The sequence below is a fragment of the Aegilops tauschii genome, chromosome 7, assembly GCF_002575655.3.
Source record: "Aegilops tauschii subsp. strangulata cultivar AL8/78 chromosome 7, Aet v6.0, whole genome shotgun sequence".
NCBI classification, from domain to species: domain Eukaryota; kingdom Viridiplantae; phylum Streptophyta; class Magnoliopsida; order Poales; family Poaceae; genus Aegilops; species Aegilops tauschii.
In genome coordinates, this window is record NC_053041.3 from 289483396 (window position 1) to 289497611 (window position 14216).

Consider the following 14216-nt stretch of genomic DNA (forward strand, 5'->3'; position numbering starts at 1 on the left):
TTCCTCAGCTGATGAGAAGGGCAAGGCCACTATTATTGATGAAGGCATACATCCATTGGATGGACAGTTTCGCAAAGCTGCATCCTACTCCACCAATGATGACTCTGCTACTCATGAATCTGCCGCTAATGCTTCAAATCAAAATCCTCAAGGCACAACTCCAAGGGTGATGACTGATCGTGAGCTTCTCCTCAGTCTTCATCAGAAGGTCGATCGCAATCACAAATGGGTCAAGCGTCAGTTTGGTTCAATTCTTCAGAACATGACAATCACTCAGAATTCAGTGAAGAATAACCACTACTATCTCCATGAAGTTTTTGATCGCACCTGGGCTGTACTGTCTCATCTCTATGGTGAAGAAGATATCAAGCAGATGGGCTTCAAACAGGACTTTGACTGGTCTCAGCCACCTTTGAAGAAATTCAAGAACGTCAAAGTTCCTCACTTGGTGGCCAGCTCTTATTCTTCATCGCGCAAGACTAATGAAAACGAAGACTTGGATGACACTACAGCAGGCCCTACTTCAACAACCGTCCCCAACAACGCTGGCGCTCCTCCATCGACTTCGTGATATTCTTCAGGGTTGTTAGTCCTCATTTTTCGTCCCTTTTGGTCATTCGATGACAAAGCGGGAGAAATTTGATTTAGTCCTCAAGCGGGTCTATATATGGGCGTTTGTTTTGCTAAGTTACAACTCTCGTTCTTTTGAAGATTTTGTTGGCTTGAGTTGTAATCTTAACTCCGATGGTGGTATGATACTTTTGCTATGTTCTTCTGCATGCTATTTCCTCATATATGTTAATGCGCGCATGCTGAATTACATCAGTCACCATATTTCATCATGCATTTCAAATTCTTCATTTTATATGTTAAATGCGTGTATGAATTACAAGATATAGGGGGAGATCTCCATGATTCTACTCTTCAATGTGCATTGCTTCAAAAGCAAATTCCTCACATATGCACATCTTCAAGGGGAGTTCTTCTATATCTTGCAATCAAATTCCTCAATATCTGTATTTACACTTCATATGTTTATCCCCGTTGAAAACTTAACCTATATTGTCATCAATCACCAAAAAGGGGGAGATTGTAAGTGCGTCTAGTGCCCCTTAGTGATTTTGGTGTATTGAAGACTTATAGGTTAAGGGACTAATGTGTTTGTGAGTGTACACATGTCTATAAGACTATGAGGAGTTTGATATTTACAGAGAAAGTCGACACCTAAAAATGAATGTCTTCAACTGAAGACTTTGGCTTTTTGAAGACTTTGAAAGTGAAGAAATTGGTGTGACCGTGAAGACTTGATATTCATACGAGGAACATGAAGCGTCAAGACTTTTGTTTTTGTAGTTTCATTTTCTCTTTCTTGAGTCATAGGAAACACCGTACTGTTAAAGGGGGTCAAGGAAAAAATAAGGAAAAGTTTCCAAGTGATGCTCATCTCAAAATCCTACACCTACCAATCCTTTCAAGTGATGCCGTTGGAAATCTCATACAACTCATTCAATTTCTTAAGTGACAGAGACGAAGTTCTTCTGGTCTCTGAGGAATTTGTTCTGACTGAGGAGTTAGGAATTCGCCAGTGCAGATTGCCTACAAGTGAGGAACATGATATCCCTGAGGAGTTTGAACCTCAAATTTCCGACCGTTTCTGTGCTATGCGCCAGCTGTCCCAAAATATCTTATCCACCTAACGGTCATATCATTGAAGGGCATTTATGTCTTACCATGTCAGGCTGCTCCCTAGGCTTTAAATAGCCGCCCCCTACAACCACTAGCTGGTTGGCTGGTCCGAGAGAAACTAACACTTTTCATTGAGAGCATCCCACCCTCCGAGGACTTTGAGCGAAAATCAACAAGTTAGGAAAACCCAAACACCTATAAACCCAAAGTGATTGAGCATCATTGAAGAAATTGTTGCTGTGTGGATCCGACGCTTTTTACTTTGAAGATTGTGCATCTTCCAGACGGTTAGGCGTCATGGTCTAGAGCATCCAAGAGGAAATAGTTGATCACCGAGTTACCGAGTTTGTGAAGGTTTGGAAGTCACCTGAGGAATTACCACGAGAGATTGGGTGATGTCTGTGTGACCTTAGCTCAAGAAGAATACGGCGAGGACTGTGTGTCCTCAGGTTTAAATACCTAGCCGCTCCAACCAGACGTACAACTGACACAGCAGTTGGAACTGGTCTACCAAATCACTTTCTTCACCGAGCTAACTGGTTCTATTTCCTCAACCCTTTCATTTCCTCTTTACTGTGTTATTGTACCTAATCGTTACTGTTTGAAGACTTTGACTGAAGACTTTCTTTAATTCCTCAGTTCAATTTCTTCACTCAGTTTGTCTTCAGCCTTCTTATCATGTGTTTATGCTTTATGTACTCTGTGCATGTTTTAATTTCATCATGATGACTGTGCTTCTATTCTGTTATGCTTGCATGTGAGTACTTATTCCCCTGTTAGTCATTCGTGACTTAGGAATTTCCTCACCCTGAAATTCCTCAGTGACCAATTTGTAAAAATCGCCTATTCACCCCCTCTACTTGACTTAATGCACTTTCAGATCCAAGCACCCAAGCCCGTCAAGGATGTGTGACGCATTGCCAGTTGTGTCGCGGCTCTGAGTAGGTTTATTTGAAGGTCTGCTAAGCGCACCCTGCCTTTCTTCAAGATGTTGAAAAAGGCAGGTCCGGTAAAATGGACTTCGGAAGCTGAGGCTGCGCTGCATGACCTAAAAAAGTACCTGTCTTCTGTGCCAACTCTAGTCGCGCCTAAACCACAAGAGCCATTACTTCTATACTTGGCGGCGATGTATCAAGTGGTCAGTCCTGCACTAGTTGCGCAGAGGGAAGCTGACAATGAGGAAACCACAGTGGCAGAGCCATCCTTTGATGAGATAACATCTTCCCTAGCAAGGCTAGATGGAACATATCAGAGTGGCACAGTTGAAGCATGGTATCCAATATATGTACTTATGAATATTTTAGATTGGTTTGACCTTGCTTATAAAACATTTGATCATCGATCTTTTGTGAGGACTTTGCATTTAATACTAAACAATAAGACATTATACATGTTTGTTCCTCATTCTAATCATGACATTATGTACTTCACTTGCAATTATGATTGCCTATTCTTGAGATATTATTTGCTTCCATATGAACATCTTGTCTTTTATATATGCAATTTAAGTTGTAATTGCATATTGGGAATCATTTTCATGACAACAAAAATGATACAAGATGTTATATATACATATTAATGTAGGGTAGAATCCTACATGCCCGATCTTTCACGATTGGAGTGGATCCCGCGAAGAACACGAGGAACACGAGGGGAAAACATGAGGGGAAACACGAGAGAAGTCACTCAAACCAACAAGATTCTCTTACACATGTGCTAGATCCTTGAAACACAAAGAGATACACGATCCAGGAACAACAAGGGACGATACAAATAGCAAGTTCTTCCCCATGAGGAGGTCTTCCCGTGAGGGGTCTTGAATCCACTTGGGGGATCTTCTCCGTAGAGGTCGTGAACTCCGATGGAGAAGGGATCAAGTGGAGAGCAAAGCTTCTAAAATGAGCTACTACTTTGCTAACCCTAAAACGTAGGTAGGAGAAGACTATATATAGTCTAGGGAGGAAAAGGTTACATGGGCATCGGCCCAAGTCACTGCACGCAGGCAGGGACAGAAGCTCCGGGCAAGGACGGACGTTCCGGGCGCCAGAGTTTCTGGGCCAGGTTCCGGGCTGGTTCTGGCCTAACCCGAGAGTTGGCACGGTGGGAGCTAAGCTGGCGTCCGGGGGCCGGAAGGTCCGGGCAAGACGGAGGTTCCAAGGGCCAGAAGGTCTGGGCCAGGTTCCGGACTAGTTCCGGGCTAACCAGAGAGTTGGTGCCCCCGGGCTTGTCTGGGTCGTCGGTGGCCAGAAGTTCTGGGTCGGCCGGTGGTCCCGGGGCCCGGAAGTTCTGGCCGCTGGCCGGAAGTTCTGAGCTGAGCAGTGAGTTGTTGCCTGTTCCTTCTTCCTTAGCTCTCGGCTCCGTGGCTTGTGCATTGTACCTGACCACACATAGTGTTTCGACTTAGGCAGTAGCCATGTCTCACTTGAATGTAAGGGAAGCTCAAATAGGAAAGATGTCACCTCGGATTGAATAGCACGTGCTCTTGCTCTTTTCATGGGTCCACTTGGAGCATGGGTAGTGTCCATGGGGATGACCGTGGGATGCTCTACATCATCTCCCCCCCCGGGAAAGATCCAACCTCGGATCGAAATCCTCATCACCATGTTAGGGAGAGAGAGATCTTTGATGTTGAAGATATCACTCATGGAGTACTTGTCGCGTGGTATGTCGATCTTGTAGGCGTTGTTGTTGTTGTAGCGCTCAAGCACGTTGAAGGGTCCATCGGCTCGAGGTAGGAGCTTTGACTTGCGTTCGTTGGGGAAGCGGTCCTTGCGAAGGTGTAGTCACACAAGCTCTCCAATGTTGAATATCATGGGTTACTTGTTGATGTTGAGCTTGGTCGTGAGTTGTTGTATTTGGCGCTCGATGGTGTGCCTTGTATCTTCAGGCATGTTCTTGAGGTAGCTTGCTCGGGCGCTTGTGTCCATATTGACTCGCTCTTGTACTGGTAGCAGTAGAATGTCTAATGGGGACAACGGTTGAAGCCGTAGACGATCTCGAAAGGGGACTTGCCGGTAGCAGAGTGTCTTGCGTGGTTGTAGGCGTACTCGGCGATGGGTAGACACTCCTCCCACTCCTTGATGTTCTTGTTGATCAACACGCGTAGTAGAGTGGAGAGCGTTTGGTTTGTCACCTCTGTTTGACCGTCGGTTTGAGGATGGTATCCCAAAGAGAACGAAAGCTTGATTCCGAGCTTCACGCATAGAGTCTTCCAAAAGTAACTCATGAACTTGACGTCGCGGTCCGAGACAATCATCTTTGGAACTCCATGGAGGCGCAAGATTTTTCTACAAAAATGATTTGCAACATGTGAAGCATCATATATCTTGTCGCAAGGAATGAAATGAGCCATCTTAGGCAATCAGTCCACAACAACAAACACAGAATCTTTGCCATTTCTAGTTCTAGGCAAACCAAGCACAAAGTCCATACTAATATCTTCCCATGGGTGATAGGAATTGGAAGTGGCATATATAGGCCATGGGACTGAGCTTTAGACTTAGCTTTCCGACATGTAGAGCATCGGTTTGTGAAGCGTGAGACGTCGCAGAACATCTTGGGCCAATAGTAGTTCTTCGATAGCTTGGCGAATGTCTTGTCGCGTCCGAAGTGTCCCATTAGTCCTCCTCCATGAGATTCTTGCAAAAGGAGCAAATGAAGAGAAGACTCGGGGATACATAGTTTGTTAGCTCTCATAAGATAATCATCTTTCATGTAATATCGTTCCCAAGACGTATGCGTCAAACATTTGGCAGGAATAGCAAAAGTAGGATCATGCACATACAACTCTTTTATGTGCTCAAAGCCAATGACATTCAATTCAACTTGGGTAAGAAGCTGTTGGAGATATGCCCTAGAGGCAATCATGTATGATGATATTTCCTATGTGTTTATGAATAAAGATAGTCCTTGGACATTATCAAGTATGTGTATCAGCAAGTACGTGACTTGTTTGTGGGACTATTCATTGTATGATGACTGTCCTAAAAGGTCCCTACTCGAAAGGGCTGTGTGGACGCGCAACCAACTAGACTAGCATATGACACGGTCGATGGCTTGGTCTCACTAGACATGGGGCATTGGATGCTAACCGGATAATATGGACTTGGAAAGGATCTGGTCGGATTCGATGTAGTCGGATCCGAGTCGAGATAAGGTCCGAGTCGGGCAGACCCAACTATGAGACGCAGCGATATGTCACCTGTGAGTCTCTAGTACAACATACATTGTATATCCTAAGACCTGAGCTGGCGCATGTACTCGGGATGGTAATTGACCTGCTTTGGGCCGACCAAACGCTACTCCGTGACTGGGTAGTTACAAAGGTAGGTTTCGGGCTTGTCCAGACCCATGCTGCAAGACATGGTCGAGCAAGATGGGATTTGCCCCTCCGATCAAGAGAGATATACTCTGGGCCCCTCTTGTGATCCGACCAGGATAAGCATGGCCACGCGACAAGGATTATGAGATAATATGGTTTGTGGTCGGCATCACTGGAATGAGAAAGAGGTCGGGCTAGCACAAGGATGACAGACTCGCCTTGAGACCGACAACATATATCGTGTGGCAAAAGGAATGGAAGTATGATGTACAGGTTCCCCTAACCTGCTTCATAGTCTGCTTGGTGTTAAGCATGCCTTGCTAGGGGCAGCTACCAACCGTGCAGTTCGAAGGTGATCCGAACTACGACCAAGCCGGCTTGAACCTAAGGGGTCGTGCGCTTAAGGGGGGAACCTGCGAGGTCGGATCCGAGGACACTGGTCGGATGTGATCCGAGCTGTATTCGGATTGTGGCCGAGTAGACTTATGGGCTTTAGGGTCCGTGCGAGGCCCAAGTGTTGAGCCCGCGACGGACGCCTATATAAAGTGGAGGTGCCGCACACTCATGCGGTTGATCGCTTCGGCGCTGTCACTAGGGTTTGCATGTGTTGCGAATAGACACCTCCACTCACCGCCGGTTGTGGTTCGGACCTAGCAGTCCGCCGCATGACCTTCCTCCTGCATGCGCGGATACCGTTAGAGGCGGTGCACTTGTGCCGCTTCATCGAACCTGTACATGGGAACCGACGACTGTTCGAGGGAGATCGGACGAGGAGGAGATGATCCACACGGACGCGCTGCCCCAACTCTTCTTCCGCTACACAGCACTGCGCGTCAAGTGGTAACGATCTGTGATTCATCTCCCATAGCATTTTCTTGGTTGTTCTGCGCATAGGAAATTTTAATTTGCTGTCGACGCACCCTACTGTAGAGCCCAAAAGAAGCATGCATCTACGGGAAAGCGCATCCACCACAACATTCTCGTCGGCTTTGATGTACTTGATGGCATAAGGAAATGACTCAATGAGTTCACTCCACTTAGCATGATGCTTGTTTAACTTAGTTTGACCCTTAAGGTACTTAAGTGTTTCATGATCCGTGTGAGGAATGAACTCATGAGGGCGGAGATAATGCTCCCAAACATGCAAGACTCTCACTAAAGCATATAGCTCTTTGTCATAGATGGGATAATTGACTTGCGCTCCGAAAAGTTTTTCACTAAATTAAGCTATGGGGCGCTTCTCTTGCATTAACACACCTCCTATGCCATAACCGCTAGCATCGCAATGTATCTCAAAAGGTTTATCAAAGTTGGGTAAAGCAAGCAAAGGAGCATGTGTAAGCAAATTCTTAAGCTCATTGAATGCGGTATCTTGGGATGGTCCCCAAACAAAGGGTGCATTCTTCTTACTCAAAGCATGTGAAGGTAAAGCAATGGTGCTAAAATCCTTCACAGCCCTACAGTAGAAACCTGCTAAACCAAGAAAACTACACACTTCTTGCAAGTTGGTTGGTTGGGGCCAAGTTTTAATAGCATTGATGTTAGATTCATCGACATGCACACCCTTAGAAGATACTATAAAACCCAAGAAAACAAGCTTATCAACACCAAAAAGGAATTTTTCCATATTAGCATAAAGGCGCTCTTTCGTAAGGGTTTGCAACACGGTTCTAAGATGGGTGACATGATCTTTAAGAGATTTGCTAAAGATAAGAATATCGTCAAAATTGACCAGAACAAATACGTCAATATAGGGTCGAAGAACAAAATTCATGACTCGCATGAAAGTACCGGGTGCTTCGAATAAACCCATTGGCATAACAAGCCATTCATATAAGCCAAATTTTGTCTTACATGTGGTTTTCCATTCATCACCTTCTTGGATGCGTATTTGATAGTAGTCACTTTTAAGATCAATTTTAGAGAAAATTGCGGCTCCGCTAAGCTCATCTAGCATATCATCTAGGCATGGAATGGGGAAACGATAACGCACGGTAATAGCATTGATAGGACGACAATCAGAACACATACGATATGTACCATCTTTCTTGGGAACAAGGATTATCGGGACAACACAAGGGCTCAAGCTTTCACGTACATGGCCGTCGTCGATGAATTGTTGTACTTGCCGTTGGATCTCCTTGGTTTCCTCGGGGTTGACGCAGTAGGGAGCCCTGTTAGGAAGAGGTGCTCCGGGGATGTGGTCGATGCGGTGTTCAATGCCTCGAAGAGGAGGTAGACCCGGAGGTAGCTCGTCGGGGAATACATCTTGGAATTCCTGCAATAGAGAAGATAACACTAAAGGTAGATTGTGAGAGGTGTTAGTTTTTGGTGCCTCGTCCTTGCACAAAAGGACATACTGCATCACACTTGATGGGTTCTCACACACTTCTCGCATCTCACTTTTGGTGGCAAATAGTACTAAGTTTTTCTTGTCGCTCATCGTGGAGGTGCTCATTTTGGGCTTGTGGCTCTCACACCCTTTTGGGTGGCTCACTCTCTCACTATTCTCTCCGTGATGGGTGGCTTGCTTGTCGGTGATCACTTGTCTTGGAGATATAGGCCATAGCACGTACTCCTTTCCGTTCATCTTGAAGCTATAGTGATTGGTACGCCCATTGTGGATGACGCCTCTGTCAAATTGCCATGGTCGTCCAAGAAGGAGGTGGCAAACAGACATCGGAATGACATCACACTCCAAAGTGTCTTCGTATGCTCCGATCTTGAAGGAAACTTGCACCATATGCTCGACTTGGATGCTGTCGGACTCGATTAGCCATTGGACCTTGTAGGGGTGTGGGTGCTTTGTCTTGACCAATTGGAGCTTGGAGCATAGCTCTTCACTTGCCAAGTTATGGCAACTTCCTCCATCAATGATGACCTTCACGAACCTTCCATTGATGCCGGTCTTGGTGTGGAAGATATGGCATCTTTGGTCTTCGTCTTGTTGATGTTGAAGTGTCAAGACCTTGGAGACAACGAGAGCAGGGCTTGAATCTTTGCCACAAAAGACTTGATCATCTTCATCTTTGTTCATGCGCCGGTGCATGGCCACTTGCTCAAGGGATTCCTTCTCCTCTTCACTCATGGAGTCGTATGTGCCATCATTGTTGAGGATCATGGTGCGCTTGTTGGTACACTTGAAGGACTTGTGGCCTCGGCCGCCGCATGTGAAACATTTGATTGAACTTGTCTTGATGGTCTCATCGGTTGGAGTAGATGAGGATGAAGCTCTCGGCTTGAAGTTGCTTGTAGTAGGAGGACCACTTGAAATTGTCGAAGTTTTCTTGTAACTTGACTTGTCGCCGGTGCTTGTAGAAGGCATTGGAGTCGTTGAAGCTTGGTTGTAGGAGCCGTATGTCTTGGAAGAGAACTTGGCATATTTGAAGTCATCTTGCACTTGTCGCTCTGCCTAGGTGGCTTGATGCACTAGCTCGATGAGATTTGAGTAAGGTTGGAAGTCAGCGATCCTCTTGATAGGATGATTGAGTCCATTCAAGAAACGTGCCATAGTTTTCTCATCATCTTCCATGACATTAGCTCGTATCATGGCGATCTCCATTTCCTTGTACTACTCTTCAACGCTCTTTGTTCCTTGGTTGAGGAGTTGGAGTTTCTTGAAGAGGTCGCAGTTGTAGTAGGTTGGTATGAAACATGCTCTCATGACATCCTTCATTTGTGCCCAAGTAGTGATGGGTGGTTCACCTCCTGCCTCACGGCGCTCAATGACTTGTTCCCAGCAAATGAGGATGTCGTCTTGAAACTCAAGGGATGCCATGGCGATCTTCTTCTCTTCCTCATAATTGTGCAAATGAAAGATTTTGTCAACATTCAATGCCCATGAAAGGTAATCTTCGGGATCATTGCTTCCGGTGAACTTGGCCATCGTGAACTTTAGCTTGCCGTAGCGTTGCTCTTCATTGTGTTGGGGTCGGGGATGATGGCCCCCTTGATGTGGAGGGTTGTCCACCTCATGTTGCTCTTGGTGAAGTGGCGGTTCTTGTCGAGCTTGTTGTTCATGTCTAGCTTGAAGAGGAGCTTGAGGAGCTTGGCACTGCGAGCGTGCTTGATAGTTCCTCTCTTGAATTTCCTCGCGAAGTGCTTGTTCTTGCTCACGAGTTTGCCGGTTGCGCACGGCTACGTTGCGACTTGTGTCTTGGAGGGCACGTTGCGCCTCAAGTGCTTGAGCTTCATGTCGTTGTTGTTGAAGACGTTGTGCCTCGACATCTTGTTCTTCTTGGTGTTGTCGTGCTCGCTCTTCCTCTTGTTGGCGTAGAAGTTGCCTTTCTTGTGCTTGCGTGAGGGTAGCTTGATTTTGGCGATGTCGACGTTCTTGCGCTCGAAGTTGCTCTTGATGATGAGTGTCGTGTAGAGGATTGCGGTTTGCATGATGGTCTTGGTGCGCAGCTTGGCGAAGAGTGTTTGCCGTCGGTGTACTTGAGTTGTCGGAGGAGTGTCAACTCGAGTGGCTCCGCCTTGAATAGGACAAAGTGGTAGAAGAGCGGTTGACCAACATGCACGAATCTCGTCCATTCTTGCATTGTTCTCTTGTTTTTGTTCGTCGAGCTTGTTGTCGAAGTAGTCTCTTGTACGTTGCTCGAAGAGTCGCAAGTCGGTGGCGAGATTGTCGATGCGGTCGCTCAATACTTGTTGTTCTTGATGTAAAGCTCGTTGTGCACCGAAGAGGTGGTTCTTGGTGACGTAGTTGTTCGGGTCCTCGTCTTGCTCGATGAATAGTGGGTTGGTAGAAGAACTTGGCATATCCATCATTCAAGCATATATGTGAGTGGGAGAAGGAGAAGAACTATACCAAATGTATCTTGACCAATGTTGAGGGTGGATCAATGATCACTCAAATGTGTAACAAGGGAATAGCATAATTGGTACCAATTCTTGTCAGTTCTCACACCTACACAAATAAAGCTTATAGTGGATCTCGGTTAGGATGGTGGCACAAAATTTATGCAATTGTTAGTAAGACTCAATAATGTTGGAAAATATTCGCAAATTTGCAATGCAACAAGTAGACCAATAGCAAGATATGGTACGCGGAAACACACACGCAAATAGATAATGGGGTCGTGCAACCAAGGAATGAGCCAAAATGTGGAATCCACGAAAATGCTCTTGTTGCACAACTCTAGAGAGACGCTAGCACGATTGCACAATAGGCGGATACGGAACTTGTGCACAACCTACTAAGCAATAATGCAACGACTTCTATCCCAAATATGCTATTTGTATGGTATTCCTATGATATGATCCAGTATGATCAAGTATGACAATGTTAATGTAGAATGATGCTATGGTTCTTGATTAAAAGCTCTTTGCTTATCTTTCCTTATTGCTTAAAAGCTTGTTTGGCTCTTTCTCTTTTGAGCTCTTTCTCATGCAAAATGTTGATGAACCAAGATAGCAATTGTGTATATGCTATGGCAACCTTGTGACACAAGATATGGTATCAAGATATGAATACCAAGATGATATGTTATATGCAACAAGAAGATGATCACTAATTTGCACAAGTAGTGTTGCCAGCAATACTCAAAGGCTAGTCTCGATTGGAAAGCGACGCAAAAGGAAGGCTATGGGGTTATCAATGCAATGGCAAGGAGTATACCAAGATGTCATCGAAGTTACCGTCGAGGGTTACTCGTATGTAAGCAAAGGACAGATGATGGTGAAGTGGTCGGTGTCGTAGTGCACGGTCTTCAGTACGTTGGCGAAGATGCCGCTGCACCGTAGTCGGAGTTTTCGAAGTAGCAGAAGTCATCAAAGAAGCGCATACTTTCTGTCTAGGCCGGATGTTCCGGGCAAGACGGAAGGTTCGGGGTCCGGAAGTTCCGGGCGGGGCCAGAAGTTCCGGTGGTCGCGATTCTGCCAAGAACAGGAAACTTGTGGATCGTGGATTTGGGGGGGAAACTTTGGGAAAAACCCAAATCCGAGGGGGAAAAGAAAATGTTTTAGTGGATGGAAGGGTGGGAAAGCTAGATCTACGTGCCACACGCGAAATCCACGGCTCAAATCCAACAAAACTTCATCACACCAACAAATCACAAAAAATTTGGGAAGGCTATTTTTGTGGGGATTTTCAAAATTGGGCCGAATCAAAACAAAATTACGCTAGAAAACAAAGAGGGAGGCTCCAAAATCATGATCAACGTGGCTCATGATACCAAGATGATGTAGGGTAGAACCCTAGATGCCCGATCTTTCATGATTAGAGCGGATCCCGTGAAGAACACGAGGAACACGAGGGGAAAACACAAGGGGAAACACGGAAGAAACACAGGAGAAATCAATCAAACCAACAAGATTCGATTACACATGTGCTAGATCCTCGAAACACAAAGAGATACACGATCCACGAACAACAATGGAAGATACAAGTAGCAAGTTCTTCTCCGTGAGGAGGTCTTGAGGGGTCTTCCCGTGAGGGTTCTTGAATCCACTTGGGGGATCTTCTCTGTAGAGGTCATGAACTACGATGGAGAAGGGATCAAGTGGAGAGCAAAGCTTCTCAAATGATCTACTACTTTGCTAACCTTAAAACATAGGTAGGAGAAGAGTATATAGTCTTGGCGGCGAAAGGGTACATGGGCCTCGCCCAAGTCACTGCGCGCAGGCAGGGCCGGAAGTTCCAGGCAAGGACGGAGGTTCTGGGCGCCGGCGGTCTCGGGCCAGGTTCCGGGCTGGTTCTGGCCTAACTAGAGAGTTGGCATGATGGGAGCTGGGCTGGCGTCCGGGGGCCAGAAGGTCCAGGCAGGCCGGAGGTTCCGAGGGGCGGAAGGTTTGGGCTAACCAGAGAGTTGGTGCGCCCGGGCTTGTCTAGGTCATCGGAGGCCGGAGGTTCCAGGGGGCGGAAGTTCCGGGCACTGGCCGAAAGTTCTGGGCTGAGTAGAGAGTTGTCGCCTGTTCCTTCTTCCTCAGCTCTCGGCTCCGTGGCTTGTGAGTTGTACCTGATCACACAATGTTTCTGACTTAGGCAGTAGCCATGTCTCACTCGAATGTAAGGGAAGCTCAAATAGGAGAGATGTCACCTCAGATTGAATAGCACGTGCTCTTGCTCCTGTCATGGGTCCACTTGGAGCTTGGGTAGTGTCCATGGGGATGACCGTGGGATGCTCCGCATCACATATACTACGCGTACACATTGTTCTTTTTGTTTCTACCATTTTTCAGTTTACACAAAGCCACGAACGGCTTTTCTTGAAGAAAGGGAGGATGATGAAAATATATTAACGAAATATGATGATTCTACTTGCTTAAGCTGGAAATAAATATTGAGTCTCGTTGAAAAATATCACAAGGTGAATTCATTCCTAGCTAAACATGCTACCTTGATTCGGAAGAATTGTATATTGCCTAAGTCTTTGCATGTTTGTATGATCAGAGTTAAAGAGAAGACAAGCGTGGCACATGGAGATGAAGAATTGCAGCAAGAAGATCACCTACCATTGTCTAATATCAGCAATCGCACAAGGGAGGAGAGGGAGGCAGGTGCACAACATAAAAAGAAGGAAAATTAGAACCAGACTGGGATTGACTGCAGGAAGCCCGAAATTGATATATGTGCAGAATCCATGTCCGTCCAAATAAGGTGTGTAAATACAATTGGAAAGCTTGAGTCGTGTGCTTTCCAAACTGTATACCCCCAGCCCATGAATCACTGTAACCGAGTCGCGGTCGTGAAAACAATATGGCGGTTGTTTCTGCCAGTTTTCCAGATAGAGTCGCTTAAGTTAGGAAAGTTAGAGATATAGTTGATTTCGACCCCAACACTAGGTTGGGCGTCTAGGGGTATTTATATACCCTTGTAAGTTGTGGCTTTTAGGGTTAGACCATATTTTGATTAAACTCATTCCAGACTGAAATGCTTTAAGCATTCCTCTATATTCATATTCCTCTTTGCATTGATCAGGAATATTTACCTACACCAAAATCGTTTCAATACGGTGTATTTGCTACTGAAAGTCAAGTGCTACCTGTCATTCCATTGGGAATTGGGAGATTGCAAAAACGCATTGTGGTCAATAGCTACGTGCACAAGTGTGTGGTGTTGCGAATATCCATAGGGCTGAAGATCCGTCGCATTGGAAACGGGGGAACAGCTGGAGAGTTCGAGAGCATCTCACAAGTTATCCATCAAGCTCATTACCAACATCATCCGCTCATTGAGAAGATTGGGCCACCCCTTATCATTGTGCTT